Source organism: Phyllostomus discolor, chromosome 4, assembly GCF_004126475.2.
Source record: "Phyllostomus discolor isolate MPI-MPIP mPhyDis1 chromosome 4, mPhyDis1.pri.v3, whole genome shotgun sequence".
In the NCBI taxonomy this organism is placed as follows: Eukaryota; Metazoa; Chordata; class Mammalia; order Chiroptera; family Phyllostomidae; genus Phyllostomus; species Phyllostomus discolor.
Genome location: NC_040906.2, coordinates 80,718,441 through 80,735,068, shown reverse-complemented (window position 1 = coordinate 80,735,068; position 16,628 = coordinate 80,718,441).

Here is a 16,628-nt window from a genome sequence, read left to right as displayed (position 1 = left end):
GGGTCCATTTTTCTCATGTGATAAGGACTGGGGTGTAGGCAGTTCGTGGCTGGTCAGCTGTTTAAGGAATAAATCTCCATTTCTTTTTCTGCTGTCATCTGTAACATGTGGCTTTTGTCCCCCTGATGGCCACATGGCAATTGTACCACCAGGTATGCTGCATTCCAAACAGGAAAGGGAGAAAGGAAAGACCACAAGTTCATTCATTTTGAAAGAGTATTTCTGGTATCCCTTTTCAGAATCTTTCATTTAAATTTCATGGGCCAGGACTATGTCATATGGGTAATGGTCTTGTGAGAAAGTCTGGAAAGGTAAGGATTTTACTGAATAAATTAAGCATATTGAAGTTATTCTGGGAAGAAGAAAGGGAAAATGGATATTGGGGAGGCATTCTTTTTTTACCATACCTGATAATTGCAGTTTTAAGGGTATTTTTATTATGTCATTTGGGCTTATCTTCCCAACCACAAATTTAATTTGCTTGGGCTAGATTCAGGTCCACAGGGAACTTAAATGACTAGGATTGGAAGTAGGGGAGAGAGGAGTGACAGAGCTGGGACAAAAAAAAGGTGAGACAAATTATGAAGTGATTTTGGGGATTCCAGTGTCAGTAGTGAGGCCTCTTGGTAGGGCAATTCAGATAACTCCCAGGAAACACTGAGGTAACATAGCTTCTATCTATTTGTAACATAGCTTCAATTGCTTATTTCATTGATGGAAAGTTCCAGATCTGATGGCAATTTTCCATGTCCAAATTACTTTTCAGCTTTAGCTAAAGAGATTGTAGGATTTGAAGCTGATGCACAGCTGGCCAGTAGAAATTAAGAAGGAATAAGACTGGCTCTGCTGCTTATAAGCCAAGTAAAATCTTTTCTACTACATAAGAATTTCAATAATTTAATAAGATTTTATTAAAAATTAAAAAAACCCACAAAAGTAAAAAGAAATGCCCCCAGGTGCCCATCACTCAGTATGAACAATTATTAATTCATGGCCAATCTTATTCCATATATAGCAACACCCATAGTTTTCCCAAGATAATTTTGAATCAAGTTAATTAAATTTTATCATTTTATAAGTATTTTGGTGTATACTTTTAAAATTTAAGGCTGTTTATCCAGTCTGTATTTAAATTTCCTCTGAGTCTAAATTTTGTCCAGGTTTTTCAAACAAGGATTCCAATAAGAAATGTACATTATTTTTTCCTATAGTGCATCAGTTTCTGTCATTTTTGTCAGCTCCCCAGTGTCTTTGCTTCTCTTTCAGCTGCCATCTTTAGTCAGTGCAAGAGTTCCCAGTGAAACATGGGCATCCAGGGGGGTCATATGCCCCCCATCCCACTACAGCTCATGCAGGCACCACATGAGCTATGTCATGAATCACCCTGCTGACACACATTCTCACAGTCACGTACACAATCCTGCAGTTTCTGAAGATCTTCCCTTCAGGAATGCACAAGCTGTTAACCTGCCTTTGTTATGTAATGTGTCTCAAACATTGCACATTCTGCTGTCCCCTGCCCCCTTCCTACTTTTGCAGGATTGGGTTTTTTTTCCCTATTTTTCAGGGGACCCATTCTCTGTACTCCATTAAAATCCCACATTTAACAACTCAGGATCCTTTGTAATCTTACAAAGACAATGGGAGGAGGTCTTGTAGTCTTCCAGAGCTACATCCTGCTGACCATGGCCATAGTCCTACCTACCCCTGGGTCCAGAGATCCCAGCAGAATGGGGTCTGGTCCCACTGGCTTCCTGTGCACATGGGATATTGGGAGGCCTTCTCTTAAAAGAAAAGCTATTCTCTTGCTCTTGAGCTCTTGCTCTCTCATGTGCCTAATATGGAGAAGTTGTTTTCTTGGTACAGGGGTTCTTGGTCTGGGACTCTGGAGCTTGGTGAGAACTTTTTCCCTCTGGGCTTTTGACACTTGGACATTCAGGACCTCTAGCCCTGCTACCCACATGGATGGGAGCACTTATGGGACCAGGAGACGTGGGGCCCACCACTGACTTAGGCCCTGCATGGACAGGAGCCAACTCCTAGAAACAGGTCCCATGTACTGACATTTGCCTCTTTAGGCTCTAGCATCTGAGACATCATGATCCAGTGTAACACAGCATAGTTTCCTGGATTGCCACATGGAAACTGGGAGCAGCACACCTCAGGTAATGAAGGAGAGAGCTGCTTTGAGAAGATGGTGATGCTGAAGCCCACAAGAGCACTTCTAGAGAGGTTGAAAATATGTTTGCATGGTTGGCTGAAGGATATGGGGAACTTCCAGGCATAGTTTTTATATGTAGCCTTTTAGGGGAACAAAGGAAGTTCTGGATCTTGTGGGAGAGGAAGCCTCTGAGAAGGAATGTGCTCAGCATGCCCAAGATTGGAACCCTGTTAATAAAAACCTTTCTTTCAACACACACACACACATATACACACATGCGTGCGTGCACACACAAACACACAGAAAAATGTACATTATAATTCATTGTTGTGTTTCTTAAATCTCTTTCAGTCTACAGGGTCCCCTCACTCTTTATCCTTGCAGTTTATTTTGAGAAAAATCCAGGTTCAGCAGTATTTCCCATTTTCTGTATTCTGCGGCCTGTGTCTCCTGAATCTCTGCACTGTTACTGCACACATTTCTCTGAGAGCTGACTGTTAGAACAGAAGGCTTGATCTGATTTAGTTTTGACTGTAATGATTTTTGGTTTTAAGGGGTTAAAATCACTTTATAAGAATAAATTTAACTATTATTTTTCTTATGTAAAATTTCTATGCCAATAACACCTTAATGTTAAAGAAAATTACTTTTAAGGAAAGGGTAACCACCTCAATTCTCAAGAAGTTTGAAATTTTAGATCAATACAGTTTCACTTTCCTGTTGGAATTAATATTATTCTGTCCTATAGTCAACAGATATTTTACAAATAACACAAATGTTATAATCAAACATTCTTTTTTTTATCCATCAATTTAAGGAATCTTGACACATTGTAGCCAATAATATTGAGCAGTTCTTATTTTGTCTATATGGTTATATTATACTTAACTATTTTTCTATTATCCAATTTAGTAAAAACTTAGGTATAGTTAATTCAGACAATTGAAATAAAGTTACTTTCAGTAATTAAAAGATACTCTGTATTAAACACATTGATACATTGTTAAATTTTATATAAGTCAACTATACAAATAAGACCACTTACTAATAATAAATAAGGGTTCATTTCATCTGATTTAATCAGGATGACTTATAAGTGCCAAACTGTATGCAAAGTTAGCTTGAAATTGAGTCATTATCTTAAATCTGCCACTTGACTATTTAGTTCTTTTTCTTGCTGACCTATTTTTTCCTCACACATATTGAAAGGTCAATGTGATTGTGATTTAGGTCTAAATGATCAATTCATGAGTTCTCAATTCATCCAAATTACCTATATTTGGTCCTAAAATGGCATAGTTATGCCCTGGCTTGTGTGTCTTGGTGGATTGAGTGATGGCCTGCAAACCAAAGGGTCTCTGGTTGGATTCCCAGTCAGGGTACATGCCTGGGTTGCAGACCAGGTCCCCAGCAGGGGGCATGTGAGAAGCAACCAAATATGTGGTTGCTTCTCACATGTTTCTCTCCCTGTCTTTCTCCCTCCCTTTCCCTTCTCTAAAAATAAATATAATCAAATCTAAAAAAAATAGTTATGATTTGAGCCACCATAGTCTGCAGGCTTTTTTTTTTTTAATCATGGAATTGTTTTATTTAGTTTTACGTAAATAGTTTGTAAAAGGACTCTATACAAAAATAAATAAAGGCTTACTTGAAATAGAGACTAGAGCCCTCCCCTCTAATCATGGATAGCCCACCTGTAACCCTGAGCATCTCCCATAATTCCTAAAGCTTACTGAGGCACCATTTTAAAAGAATGCTTTAAAGTATCCCAGGCTCCATATTTCTCCATTATTTATGGAAGGCCTCTGTGTTGAACATGAGAATGAATAGTGCAGTTGGAGGTGATGTCATCAGACAAAGAAAGAGTAGAGTATTTAAGACCTTTTTTCTGGGTTCATCTCCAACCTGCTCTTCCTCCTATATGTTTCTTTCACAGGAATATAGCAACCTCACAGTAATATCTGGTTTCTAACTTCAGCTCTAGAGTTAATTATGAAATATAAATCTGAGCTTATAAATATTCTGTGATATTTTATGCAAATTTTAAAATTAGTTGTGATTCAGAAATTCTTGTTTGATAAAATCTGTTAAATGTTCTTTAACAAATTCATCCTGTAATACTCTAGAGAAAACCCCCATGTCCTTGTTGTAACTGTGCATTGTGAGTGTAAATGCCCATCAGGAATCTTTTGGTCAGCGGGCCCAAATTAAATTAAACATTGTTTCTAATTAAGGCAGAAATAAATAATGAGCACTTCATGAAACTAATGAACTAGAACTGAAAGAGGATAATTAAATTTAAAGTTCATCATTTAAAATTGAACTAGTAAACTTGGATCCCCACAATTTGAAATTAATGTTTGGATTCAGACTTTATTTGCAGATCTACTCACCTCCCTCCTTATTTTATATTTCTCATTTTTCTCTCAGATTCTCTTCTCTAATTTATCCAAAACATCAATTTCTAACAAAATTTACCTTTAGTTAATGGCATTCTTGCATAGAATTTCATTCAGCTCTTTATAGGCAATCTGACCAAATTCAAGCTCTCTTAAGACTTATCAACTTGTCCTAAATATGGATCGTAGCTTCCCTTAATATGGCCCTACTCTTCCATCTTCACTGATATTCTTAGTGATCCAGAGTGATATTAAAAATGTCCAGCAATTGGTATAGCACGGGTACTCATCAATCAGTCATAAGATTAGATAATTTTTGGAGACCCAAAATGCTGGGGTGGCCCAGGCATAAGGCAGTACCTGGTTATACTAGACATAATAAGAACATTTCAATATTTTAACAGCTGATGTGGTGGATGTATTGTTAGCCTCTTCAGGGCTTGTCTCAGTTGAAAAGAACCAAACTCTTCTGGGATTGCCTGTTCTCAATAATGGATGGATGCTGAAATGTCTGGCCTTTTCACTTTTACTTATGACAATGGTGGATGGCTGTTTAGTTTCTGAGATCCCACAGCATTGGCTAAAGTTGTCATTTGGCCTGGATTGCAAGCCTTTATTTCTCCCTCTACACAATTCTGCCTCCTTCCTCATTATTCCATAAGCGTGATCTCAAGGGCCTTCTTTAGTAAGTGACCTGCCTGTTAAATTCCATCTCAGAGTCTGCCTCCTCAAGGAGCCTGACCTGAGACAACTGGTTTTGCAAGTGAAACCTACATGATATCAGGCTGAATATAATCCTGTGCATTTTTTAAAGTAATGAGTAGTATGAAAAATAGGTGTGCAACAAATATTTACTATATAGTAAATATTTACTATTCAGGTCTCAAGGACTAGATCTTTACAACAAAATGGCTCATAATTTGGTTGCTAGGTGTCAGTAAAATATTCTCTCTGCTGATCTCCCTGTTTGTGCTTTTAGCAGACAACTTTAGATAAAAGACCATAGTGGCTTGGTTAGATGTGGTTATGTATGGTTATTGAGAGGGGGCACAACTGGGTATGATCAAACCCTTTATTCCTAAGAGTCCTCCCATTTGACCTTAGGGAGAAGCAGCAATTTGGCCATCTTACTCTACTCATATTAAGTTTTCTACATTCTGTGATTTGGGATAAATTCAATTATTCTAGGAGACATCTTCATTGTCATTACCAACTTTTTTTTTTCCTAATGTGAAAAAATGGACTGCAATCTGGGAAAGTTTAAAAAAAAAAAGTTATCCTGTCTAAGTATCCTGGAGAGTGTGGCCTGTGAGGGATGTCAGGAAGGAAGGAAGATTCCAAGCAATCAGGTGATAGCCAAGAATAACCAGCTTCTGGGAGCTGTGGGAAGGAGTTCAAAGGGGAGAAGAGAGCTGGAATCAGAAGTCAGTAGTTATCAATATGCTGAGGACCAGCCTAGGGTGTGGTTATAGACTGACAGTCCTATTGGAGGATTCAGGGAAGAAGTAATAAGGAATGAAAACCTGGAAGGATGGATGTACCTAAGCCAACTTCTTGGGCAGTCTGTATAGGACTGTGACTCAGTAGGGCCCCTATTCAGAATGGCCCATGCTTGGAATAATCCTTTAGAAATTCATAGCTTTTTTAAACAAGGGAGTTGCCCCATATTTTCATTTTGTATTGGCTCCCACAAATCATTTATTGTTTTTGGTACAATATGTATAGCATCAGCTCTGCTCTGTGCAAATGAATGAGACCCTGTACCCCTGGACAATGGTCACCAGTGCTGTAGTAAATCCCCAACACACACTCAAACATTGTGATAGGTACAGCATTTAAACATCTACTCTAAGACCTGGAACATGCCCCATCAAGAGACCATGTGTGATCATTTAGTTCATAATTTTTCATCATAAAAATGAGATGGAAAACTGTAGATTGTCCAGCTTTACTTCATTTTAAGATGCCAAAGAAAACAAGCAAAGCGTTAATCTTTATTGTCAAAAAATGGGACTAAATCTCTGCTTCTCTTCTTTAAGAAGAAAATGCCACCTTCTTTTGGGATCTGGCCAAATGCATTGCTTTTCACAACTAAAGGCACAATGCATTAACCTTACACTATTTCTTCTCCCTTTTCTCAGATGGGTGAAAATACCCCATTGCCATCTTTTATTGTACTGGGTTATGGGGATACAGTGTTATCAGGGATACTCCTGTGTCTCTCTGGATGGCCCCTGCCTGCCTTGGTTGCTTGCAGAACTGTGCCCACAGTGCAGTTTATAACATATTTCTCACCTCTCTCTACTGCATCATGTTTACAAAATGTTTTAGCACTATCTAATAAATGCTTCTTGAATTGAATTGGAACATGTTCATAAACATTTAAGAGTCTGAACTTTCAGAAGAAACTCATCTAAGTTCTGCTGGTATTACAGACAAGGTGTATAAAACAGCAAAATTTTCAGACTCCAGGATTATTTATGACTTACTATGAACCTATGAAATAATGTTTTGATGACTTAGAGCCCATCTATCTCCTACTCCTCAGGGCCTTTGAACTTTTAACAAATGCCTGGAGGTTTTGTTCAGTGACTTCATACTTCAGTATTAAAAGGCCACAGCTTAGGCCCAATTTAGAGGCAGGTATGCTACTTCCCATTGGGATAAGTGCCTTGACATCTTCATTTGGATTTGGGGTTTCCCCCACTGCCTAGTTGAAGTGATTAGAGAAAATGATCTCTCTCTCTCTTTTTTTTTTAAATTTGCCAAGGTGATGGCTTCTTGGGGGTTGCTTGATTATATGATAAGCAAGGTAAGATGAGAAAGGCCATTCTCATTCTTTAAAGAACATAAATGGTATTTATTATTTTTAAAAAATATTTTTTAAATTTATTTTTAGAGAGAGGGGGAGGGAGGAAGAAAGAGAGTAAGAGAAACATCTGTGTGTGGTTGCTTCTTACACACCCCCCACGGGGCACCTGGCTCACAACCCAGACATGTGCCCTGACTGGGAATAGAACATGTGATCCTTTAGTTAATAAACTGGCACTCAATCTACTGAGCCATACCAGCTAGGGTGGCATTTATTATTATAGAAATGTGGAAATAAAGAAAAATCAGAAAAAGAAAATTATTTACTGATAGTTCAATCATCTAGCTATCTAAATATTGTTGATATTTTGGTGGTTTTGTCTCTAGTCTTATTTTCCCTGGCACAGCTTTTCCTCTGTATCACATGCTTGTAATTTTGATCTCTCTGTATGATTTGTATCCTGTTTTTGTCACTTGTTATTGAGTCAAATTTTCATATTAGAAATTACTTATAAATATATTTTGTATGATTATATAAAATACATTGATTTGGTTGTACCAGAGTCATTATCCATATTTCTATCATAGGACACATAAGTTATTAAAAAGATTGCCATTATAATTATTCAATAATATACTTTTATTTTTTTTCTGTGCATATATCAAGTGATTAGTTAAAAATAGATTTTTTGCAAAATGGAAGTAATTGTGACAAGAATATTCGCACTTTAATTTATGTTCTTTCTAAAAATTTTTAAAGTTAAATTTATTGGGACATTGGTTAATAAAATTATATAGGTATCAAGTGTACATTTCTATGATACATGATCTGTATATTGCATTGTGTGCCTACCACCCAAAGTTAAATCACCTTCTGTCATTATACATTTGGCTCCCTTCACCCCTTACTATGCCCCAGCCCCTTCCCTCTGGTAACCACCATACTGTTGTCTGTGTTTATGAGTTTCAGTTTTATATTCCACATATGAGTGAAATCATATTGTTCTTAGTTTTTTCTGCTGACTTACTTCACTTAGCTTAATAGTCTCAAGGGCTATCCATGTCATCACAAATAACAGTATTTCATCTTTTCTTATGACTACTATTCCCTTCTCTCTCTCTATATATATATGTACCACATCTTTTATGTTCAATGTATTCTTTATGTCATTGCTACAGTGTTGTATTGTTGATATTATATTCCCAACTATAAAATATAAAAATACAGTCTTCATAACTCACTTTCAATTTTGAATGTTTTGAAATTTTTGCTAAGTCTGTAGGTAAAATATCAATAATCAAACAAAAATGCAAAAATCCCACCAAAAATTAGAGCATTTTAAAATCTGTAATAAATGCAGCTTTTTACAATACTTCATTATACAACTCAGCTTTTTGGTTTTGGAAACTTACATGTATCCCTATGAAGTAAAGAGAATGTGCAAGGAAATACTTAAGAGCAGGTAAAAAGGCAACCCTCAGTGGTCCTCTGTACCATTTACATGGGTACAAAGTAAGTTCCTTCTTGTTGCTTCCAGAAAATCTCCCAGCATGTGGTAGTTGTGGTAACCTATCTACAAAGTGGTTCACATCAAATTCTTTCATACATTCCTGTATGTGCCTATCAGTCTTCCATCCAGGATGGAATCTATTTCTCAATCATCTTTATGTGGCTGGCTTATAACTGCTCTAACAAGTATGATATACCAAGAGTGATGCCATACAGTTCCAGCTTAGTCTCCACGGAAAGTGGCAGGCATGCGTGGCTTTCTTGGAATGCGTGCTCTGGGGAAAGCCAGCTGCTTTGTGACAAGTCTGAGTGCCCTTGACTACCCTGCCAAGTTGTGGAGAAGCCCATACCTGATAGGAAGAATGGGCTGTACTGAGAGAGAGATGCTGACCTGCTGCCAGGTCTTCCAACCCAGACACTAGATCAGTCAGTGAAGAAGTCATTCAAATGACTCCAGGTACCATCTGAATGCCCCTGGCTGACAGATGCTGAGTGACAGTCATCCCACAGATACTGACAACCCTTATAACCATGTGAGATTAGAACCAAGTTATTGTCACTTTAAGCCCCTAGTTTTTGGGACTATTTTTTTGGCATTCACATCTTAGCAGAACAGAAACTGAGGCAAAATAATACCGTTTAAAGTGTTTTTGTAGCCGAATAACCAGTGCTGTTCTGGAACAGTGGGGTCCTACTACTTGCTACCCATAGGCAAAGCACTGGAGACAGCGTCCAGTGGAAAGAAAAAGGAATCCTTTATTTAAAGTATTTACAGCTTGAAATAATGACAGGTTTCTACCTTAAAGTCCGTTTCCTTTAGAATGTCTCAAAGAAAATCACCCTGCCACTCTTTGCCAGCTCAGGTCAAGGTTGCACCAGGAACCTCTCCTTCCATCCAAAGCATGGTCCTTTTCATCCTTCAGAGTCTATGCATCCAGGCATCGTACTCACAACATGCCCTCCAATGGTTTGCTAAGCCACACATTAATGTGGTGGGTCCGAGGCCCTGCCTGGGCTGGAGCAGGCAGAGTGGCAGTGATGGCGGGAACTGCCGTTGTTGTTCCCACTGGAGGAGCAAGTGGGTGGCAAGTGGGCTGCTGCTACAGTGGCTACTGGGCAGTGGGCTGCCTAGGCAGGAGCTGCCACTGGCAGCTCCCACCCTGGGGGAGGAGCCAGTAGGAGACCAGTGGATGGGCAGCTACTACTCAAGTTCCCACAGCTTCCTGTGCAGGAGAGGGGCACAAAGCTTGTCCCCCAGCTCTGCAAGAGCTGCTGCTGACAAGCCTGAACTGGAGACAGCAGGCAGGCAGCAACCACCCTGTCTTCCTGTAGCGGGGAGGGGCATGGAGCTTGTTGTCTAGCCATATTGCCCAAGCCCGCCAGTCAGAGCCTTCTCCCCTTCCATTTTGCTGGATCCTGCTGTGCCCCGCATAGGCCCTGAAATGCTCAGGGAGAGGCCCAGGAACATTCCCAGACCACCGGTCCCAAAGGCCCGGGGCTCAGGAACTCCACCCCCCAGCAGCTGGGAAAGAGGGAGAGTCCAAGAGAGAGGTTTCTGAATGCTCCCCTTTTAAAGGCTCCCCAACATCTCCTGCAGGCCAGTGTGCATCGCCTTGGTTGCCAGGGTGATGTATACAGGCTCAGCAGCCCAGCAGCATCCCTGGCCTTCTAACCTCTCTCCTGTTTCCTGGGAGGCGAGGAGTCCCCATTACATCTTCACTCTTAGTAATTTCACATAGTGTATCCTTCTGCTCTGGAATTTGACCATAAAAATACTTACTGCCTCTCCTTCAACCCATCAAACTTGATGTAAGCACTTTGATTGGAACAGAGGGTTTATATGACTTATGGTTTAAGCTGGTGCCTGTCTTGGTGACATTTATATTTTAAAAGATATTAAAACCTTAAAGAAGACTTAGTTCTAGTGATGTGATGACAGGCGTATGTCAGTGGAGGAGTGGGTGATAGGGTGGGGGGTACATTAAGGTCCATTACCCTAAAACAATGATTTTCAACTGATGTGCCACAATAATTTTTAAAACATGCAATACCTGATTATTTAGTTTGGGGTACTGACCCCTCTTCTTTTAGATCATCAAACAAAAAAAAAAATGACAGCAGCCAACACAACAAACTGCTGTATGGTATAAATGAATCAAAATTATACCTATTTTTTGTCAGATAGGCAAAAATATATTTTTTTGGTGTGCTACAGAATTTTTCTAATTTATATGTGACATGAGATGAGAAAGGTTGAAAATCACTGCTTTAAAGAAAAGCTCTAGTTCGGTTCCATGTGATTTTGGCAGAACTGTCAATCTTAGTAGACAATAGGAATTGACATATAATCTAGGCTTGGTTGATCACTGAAATGAGTTTCACAGGAAAGAGTGATTGGTCCAAGTAGTAGGCATATAGCACGCATAGCAATCAGAGTTCTTTCCTTAAATTTACATATGAGCACAGGAAGAAGAAAGGCCCGTTTCTTCTCCACCAGAGTTGCCAAATTAAGGTCAGGAAAGCCTGAGTTACCAGACTGCTATCAATTTTAGCTTCATGGAAGAAATGTGTCTCTTTTTAAGAAAGAAAATGACCAACACTTAGAATTAGCATGGATAGATATAGTCATAAGACAATCTGTATACCTGCATCCAGCCATATCTGAAGGTATCAACCTTGACTTCCAAACTTTGTGAGTTTATTCATGTTTTCCCACCTGTAAGTTAGTTTCAGTAGAGTTTGTGTAATTTGCAACCAAAAAGGTTATGCTTATACATCGATACATCTAATTACATCAAAAGAGCTCACATTAAAAAAAAATTTGCTGAGGACTTCTGGCCAAGGTGGAGGCATAGGTAGACACACTGTGCTTCCTCACACAACCAAAATAGAGACAACAATAATTTAGAAACAGAATAACAACCAGAACTGACAGAAAATTGAACTATATGGAAGTCAGACAACCAAGAAGTTAAAATAGATACGTTCATCCAGACTGGTAGGAGGGGCGAAGTTCGGCAGCCGGGCATGGGTCTCAGTGCAGAGAGCAGAGAGCATTGGGACCAGGTACATAAGGCATCTGGGGCACACAAGACTGCAGTGGGTGGACCCTGAGCACACAAGCAGCATCTGGCAGACCCTGGCCGAGGTGTGGCAACTGGCAGACCTAGCAAGGAGGCGATTGTGAAGCAAGGCACTGTGCTCAACCCAGGATCACAGTGCTGGGAAATAGAGCCCTGGGATGCTGATTGAAAACACCTGTGGGGTTGAGGTGCAGGGAGAGACTCCCAGCCTCACAAGAGAGGTTGTTGGGAAGTCCCACAGGGTGCATGAGCCGAACCTACATGGGAATTGGAACCAGAGGATCCCAGTTTGCTCAGGGGAAGCGGCAGAAGGGACTGAGGTCCCATGGAGAGCGGAGTAAGTGCCATTGTTCCCACTCAGACCCTGTTCCCACATACAATGTCACAACCCAGAGACTGGGTTGCCCCACCCTGATGAACACCTAGGGCTCCACCCCTCATATGTAACAGGCGTGACCAGACCAAAGGAAAAAGAAATGGCTCAAACAGAATTGAAAGCCCCAGAACCTATCCTTTTGAGCGACCGAGAGATAGCCAATCTATTAGATGCACAGTTCAAATACTGGTGATCAGGAAGCTCACGGAATTGGTTGATTTTGGTCACAAATTAGATGAAAAAAATAAAGGCTACAATAAGTGAAATGAAGAAAAATACACAGGGAACTAATAGTGTTTGAAAGAAAGCTGAGTCTCACATCAATGGAGTGGATCAGAAGGAAGAAACAACCACACAGAAAAGAATGAACAAATAAGAATTCAAAAAAATGAGGAGAGGCTTAGGAATCTCCGGGACAACTTTAAATGTTCCAACATTCGAATTATAGGAGTGCCAGAAGTAGAAGAGGAAGAGCAACAAGTGGAAAAGTTATTTGAACAACTAATAAAGGAGAACTTCCCCATTCTGGCAAAGGAAATGGACTTCCAGGAACTCCAGGAAGCTCAGAGACTCCCAAAGAAGTTGGACCCAAGAAGGAACACACCAAGGCACATCATAATTACATTAGCCAAGGTAAAAATGAAGGTGAGAATCCTAGAAGCAGCAAGAGATAAGGAAACAGTAACCTACAAAGGGGTTCCATTCAGGCTGTCAGCTGATTTCTCAGAAGAGACCTTACAGGCAAGAAGGGGCTGGAAAGAAGTATTCCAAGTCATGAAGGGCAAGGACCTACATCCCAGATTGCTCTATCCAGCAAAGTTTTCATTTAGGATGGAAGGGCAGATAAAGTGCTTCTCAGATAAGGTCAAGTTAAAGGAGTTCATCATCACTAAGCCCTTATTTTATGAAATGTTAAAGGGACTTATCTAAGAAAAAGAAGATAAAAAAACATGTATAGTAAAATGACAGCAAACTCACAATTATTAACAACCACAACTAAAACAAAAACAAAAAGAAACTAAGCAAACAACTAGAACAGGAAGAGAACCACAGAAATGGAGATCACATGGAGGGTTAGCAACAGGAGAGTGGGAGGAGGAGAGAGGGGGGAAAGGTATGGAGAATAAGTAGCATAGATGGTAGGTAGAAAAATAGACAGGAGGAGGGCAAGAATAGTATGGGAAATGTAGAAGCTAAAGAACTTATGACACATGGACATGAATTAAAGGGGGGGGATGTGGATGGGAGAGGGTATGCAGGGTGGAGGGGAATGAAGGAGGGTAATGGAACAACTGTAATAGCATAGTCAATAAAATATATTTTAAAAAATAAATGAACAAAAAAACAAAAAAACCTTGCTGAAATGCACGTGATTGATATTTCATGATACTCAGCTTATAGAAAGTAACATTAAGCAGGTAAGTTTCAGTTTAAACCACTTTTCTGTAATTATACACATTTTCTGTCACCCAAGAAAATATAATAGCATGAAAGAATGTGGAAAAACTTGTATTATGGGAACAAATTTGCATGTACTCTAATTTCAAAAAAAATAAAATCATTCAAAAATTAATGTATTTTATTAACAAATTCTCTAGGACATGCAGATTAATTGTTCTTTCCAGACCAGTGTTTTGTGACCATGAGGTTTGTTGCAGAACACATACACACAGGGCCAAGGGGGGCACGATATACTATTATCGAAAGAACCCTCCACTAGGTTCTATTGTCCACCACCTTAGGAAAGACATCTCTCAATGCCAGAGATTTATGAAAAGGAAAGGAAATGTTTATTTAAAGCTACACAGACTTAAAGTAGTGACCTAAAAGCTTCATTATAATATCAAAGTTCTTTTGGATACCCACAGATGCCCACAGTGCTTCCTTCTCCCCCTGCCCTAATTCGAGGTACCATAACTCAGGAAAAGAGGCAGACATCTGTGATTCAGGCTGCTGGCACCATCAGCTGTTTTGCTGTCCAGGCAGGATCTCTAATTAATCCAAAGCCATGTGGCACCTTCTCATGACATACTGGCAAGAGTTCTTTCACCCTTCTTCCAGGCAAAGTCTCTTCTGCTTCCCAGTCCACGTGGCCAAAGGGAGCACCCCAAAGCCATGTGGCGCTTTTCTACCAAAGCTGCAGGGATCCCCACTCCAGCAAAAACTTTACGGTTCTTCTCTCCACCAAAGCTGTGGGGGTTCCCACTCTAGCAAAGCCACGTGGTTCTCCTCCAATGGCTGCTGTATCTGGATCTAAATCCCTGTGCCAATCTTCCTCTGTACCCCCATTTCTGACTCCTCCTACAATCAGTTACACCTGCCAGCATTCCTGTATTATTCCAAGTTTATTGGGCTACCATAGTAAGTCTGGGCAAGTATGGCCCATGTCCTGGAGCCAATCTTGTCCAAGCTCTCATGCAGGTGCTGTAACCCAGGGGACCTGCTCCCCAGTTACATCTTTGGTGGAAATCCTTTCCATCCCCCTGGCTCAGAGCATGGCCACAGCTATTTAACGTATCTATGCAACCAGTTAAAGGTTATAGATATGTTAAATGACCATGCCACGGATTAGCTGCAAAGCTATTGCTGTACAAAACAGCTCTGCATGTTCTTGCTCCATGTGTCCCTTCCCCCAACTCACACCTGTTCGGGGGAAAGGAGTGAAGACATCTTATATGCCTTTCTAATATTTCCTAGATACCTTGAGTTCTGGACCCCATCCCAAATCCCTATTTGCGGCCCCCCTCTTGGCTGCACACTGTTTCAGGTTGAGATACTCTGTCCAAGTTTGGGGGCAGCTCAGGTGTTGGGGCAGCTGGGCTGTGGGGAATTTTTCAACTTCAGATTGATGAGGCCTGATCATAATGCTTGGAATTAATCCAGTTTGCCTTCAGAAACTACCTATTTTTCTCTGTGCCTGTGAGTATGGTTAATTGAATTTTTAATTTAGTTTAAATTTTTATCCAAGTTATATGTCAACATGGTTTATTATACAGATAGCAATCTCCCAAAATATCTTCCACATTTTCTACTCTTTAAGCACTTGTAAAACTTTCAATCTACATCTCTAAATAATAACTATGTCTCTAAGTAATTCACTTCTTAACATTTTCTGATGTAGGCATTACCTATTGACCTCTTACTACTAAAGAAGATTTAGCAATTTTCTCATACCTCCATTACAACCACACACACCTGTGTACCTGCGTTCCATTACCTTTAATAAATTCCCATTGGAATTATACTAATATGTAGGATTCACATCATGACTGTAAATTCTATTACTAGCTAAGCTCTGTAGTTGTCTATGATGACCTTTCCTGTTTTGATGATTAATTTTTATTTATTCAGAATAATAGTTTTCTTTTTATAATTTTTTCATTGTTGTTCAAGTACAGTTTTCTGCGTTTTCTCCCACCCAGAATAACAGTTTTCTTATGTTACTTTTATTTAGGTTTTTTTTTAAAAAATTGAAACTAATTTACTCCTGTATTCTCTTCCAGGTGTATAAGAGCAACTGAATATATTCAGTCACAATAAATGTGCTGTCATTTCCATTTTCTGAAGGTTTGTTTCTTGGGAATTCTTACCTGCTTCAATCTGGTCTGTTTCCTCTCATCCCTTGCATAGTGCAGAGTCCTAGGAGTTAGTTCCTTTCAGCATCATGGAAATTGCCTCTGTTCTTACTGGATTCCCTGCTGCTTGAGTCTCAGGGATTCCTGTTTCTTGGATTTCTCATGCAGTAGTGACCTGAAAAAGAATGCATTGCAGGTAAACTTTTGAGACTTTTCACATTCAAAACATAAGTTTCAATCACCCTCATGTTTAGTTAATAGTTTTGCTGAATGTAGAATCCTAAGTTAGAAATTATTATCTCTCAGTTTTCAAAGGCATTTACCCTCCATTGTATTTCAGTCTCTAATATTGCTCAGTTGTTTGTATAATATATCTATGTTCCTCTCTGGAAGCTTTGAGGGTCTTTTCTTTCACTCCAGGTTCTGAAATTTTGTAATGATGTCCCATTCTATGCCTGTATTTTCACTTCTTGTGTTGCATGCATCATACACATACATCTTATGTTGTTCTCTTCTTTTTTGTAAGCACAAATTGTTTGGTCCCTGAAAATAGACTTAATTGCTTTTTGGATAATATTTATTCATTTTGTTTTTATTCTTTGCTCTTTCTGAAGTTCCTATGATTCAGATTTTTGGTCTTGAGTGTGGGTAATGTGTTTTCTTCATTTTTTCTCTTATTTACTATTCACTCATTCATTCATTTCTGTAATCTA